Below are 3,617 nucleotides of genomic sequence, written 5' to 3' on the forward strand. Positions count from 1 at the left end.
TATATATATCATAGATCGACAAGTAATCAAAAACAAGGATACATGCAAACATTGAGTAATGTTTCTATTAGAACAAAAACAAAGTTACACATTGTTATTTCTCGCTAAAAAATGAAACTGTCACACATTGTTACTCCTCGCAAAGGAATTAAAGTTACACATTGTTACTTCTTGCTTGGGAAGGAAACAATTGCACATTGCTATTTCTTGGAAAGATATGAATCAGTTACGCATTGTTAATTATTAGTAAGGAAAGAAATAGTTACACATTGTTACACATTGTTACTTCTTGGTAAGAAATGAAACAGTTACCCATTGTTACACATTGTTACTTCTCGATGAGGAAAAAAAACAGTTACACATTGGTACTATTCGCTAAGTTATGAAACAGTTACGACGCTTGTAATGGCCAGTTAACCTTGCACATGGCAGAACATGTAACACCTGGGAGTTAAAAATAAACATAAAATGATATCTATTTCCCTCCCCCATTCACAGGCACACACGCACACAAGCAAACAAACACACACTTGTGCGAGCACACACATATACACCATATGCATACACACATCTTTTACTCTTGCACACACAATAAACTCATACACAAACACACAGAAGTAAATATACAAATACAAACACACACAGATCCTTACACAAAAAACACACACATATACAAACACACACATATACAGACATACAAGCACACACACATCCTTACACAAAAGCACTCATGCACACACACAAACACATACACACCCTTACATACACATACAAACACACAAACACACACGCACACATACATACATACAAACACACACACACAAACAAACAGAAATACACACACACACACACACACACACACACACACACACACACTCACAATCTGGGTAATTTCTGACTTGTCACGCTTATCAGCTCCAACAGTTTCGCTTAAAAAAACACAACGGCGCAAATATTGGAAGACGAAGGGGTGGAACCGTATTATATAATTACTTCACTCTATGTCTTTGTTTGGTAAAGTGTGTACAGTATCGGTCAGCGTTCAGTTCAGCACAATGAAGCATCTTATATTTCTTTTTAAAATGTAGATGTTTCAAAGCCCCCATTGACACAATTCAGGAAACATTTGGTCGCTTTTAAGCACAAGGGGCCATCCCGAAAAATGCTGTTTTGAGAAAATCGAAGATAAAGTTTTTGTCCCTTGTTCAGTTTCTTTAAAAGACAAAGAAAGTTGTCTCTATAACCTAACAAATACACACACTAATGTAACCAAACTTCTCCTATAGGTAGGGCAGTGCCCAGTTTTGGTGTAGGTCAAGATTTCTGGAAACCCCCGAAATCAGGGTTAGCCTGCTTGTCCTTAAAAGCGACCATTTGGGAGTCAGGTTTCCGACCCTGCCTGTCAGGGATAGCATGGGCTAAGAGGGATACGACATCCCAGCAGAAAAACCGAAATACTCGAAACAAATTTCTCCCCACTCGGGAATCGTACTCAAGTCTCCTGCGTTCGACGATAAAGCCTGTACCCGCTACACCACATACATCGGCACCTTATAGTTCAAAACCTGTGGCACTACTAGTATTAAAAAAACAACAAAACTTTTGCAGCAGAAACAGCAATATTAACAGCAGCAACAGCAACTGCAACAGCAATATTAACGGAAACAATAAGAGAGGCAGAAGCAGAAGCAGCTGTAGCAGCAGCAAATACAGTACTTAGTAGTAACATAGCAGCAGAAACAGCAATACTAACAGCAGCAACAGCAGCAACAACAGCAGAACGGGAGGCAGTAACAGCTGCTGCTGCAGTAGCAACAAAGGTAGTAGAGCAGCAACATATCAGCATGTTTGATATTCAGGAATACAAAGAATCAAGAAAAACAGGCAGCGGTTTGCCATCAAATTAATAACAGAGGCAATAAATGGCACATCGACAACAGAGTGAGAAAAAGGTTTGGAAAAAAAAATCCCAGGAAAAAAGTCGAATACATTTTTATGACATTTGGGGATACAAATTAAAGTCAAGTTAATAAAGAAATATTAAATATTAAAGACATTTTAACACCATAATATATTATACTATATCAGAACACAGAGGAGAGTAACAATAGCGAAACGGGTCGCCACATCGCAGCGCCTTATCGTATGTGGTCAAGGTTAAGTTGTCTTGCTCAAAGAAACAGGGGTTCTCGAATTCACCCCCCCCCCTCACGGTCAAATATAGGTCACCAGTTGGGGAAGTTGATAATGAACTCGCCCCCAGTCGATATCGATATGGCTAAATTAGGCACTTGCAGGAACATCGAATACTCGTTACTACCACAGATTTAGTTTGCGGCCTGCGGTCAACGGACTGCGGGCAGAGAGAGAGAGAGAGAGAGAGAGAGAGAGAGAGAGAGAGAGAGAGAGAGAAAGAGAGAGAGAGAGATGTTGTTTCATACCACTAAGAAGAGACAAGGACAGTTTGAATCTGCCAGATATTGTTGATCGTAAGATCAAGTCATAAAGAAATTGTAAGGCAAGACTGTGTGTCGTCACAATACGTTCACTTCTTAAGTTGGACCAAAAAATTTACTCTCATAGCAAAATGTCTTAATTTGTCTGATAATTCTGTAATTAATATGATGTCGACCAGTGACAACGTGTTAGACTAACTACCACGACACTATAACCATCGTTCTGAAATCAAACGACTGGACAGCAAACTACATGAGTTCGAATCTCTAACAGAGATCTAAAAGAAATCAAGTTGTTTCTAGGAGGTAAAATAACGGTTGCATTAAAATGCTCTCACTTATTCGTAACATATTTTAATAATTGATATCCAACATAAAGTGATAATTATATATAGATCTACCCTGTTTGAAGTCCTATTCCTACCTACCCATGGTGAGCAGGGATAACAATAACATTATTCCTCACATGAAAACACACACACGCAATACTCAGAGAAGTGAATTATCATTTACCAGTTTTGATACCCTACTTCTGCCACTTTTAAAACTATTTGATTTCCATATAGGGGGGCGAGTTAAAGATCAAACTTTTCGCAGGTAGGGTTGTGACGTCATGGGGGGCGAAATGCAATGCGCCCAAAGAGACAGACCAAAGTTCACCGTCCTAAATTCATGTCAAGTCACAACAACAACAACAACAACGACAACAACGACAGCAGCAGCAACAACAACAACAACAACAACAGCAACAACAACAGCTACAGCAACAGCAAATAAACAAAGTATCAAAAGATCCACCGGTACATTCTCATACAAGGCCTTAGTCTGCAAACAGTTCCTTTCAACTTGTTCATCACGTTTTATATCAATTTAATACTATAACATGATGCTGTGCGAATTTTACAGAAAGGTGCTGGTCAAAGGCACAAAAAAGTAAATGTTGCAGTTTCCGAGGACACTCAAGCTTTGAAAGTCGCAAAACTTTGGCGCCCGTTTTCTCACTTATTTTACTCTTGACACCAGGCGACCCCCACCTCCTTCAATAGCAAATATCTTGACTTCTATTCAAGACAGATGGGTATTATTTAATCAATAGCAACATGCACATGAACGAGCTTTAAGATCATAGCACCAATAACTGTATATATATACCCCCCCCCC

The sequence above is a fragment of the Aplysia californica genome, unplaced genomic scaffold (genome assembly GCF_000002075.1).
Source record: "Aplysia californica isolate F4 #8 unplaced genomic scaffold, AplCal3.0 scaffold00179, whole genome shotgun sequence".
Lineage (NCBI taxonomy): Eukaryota > Metazoa > Mollusca > Gastropoda > Aplysiida > Aplysiidae > Aplysia > Aplysia californica.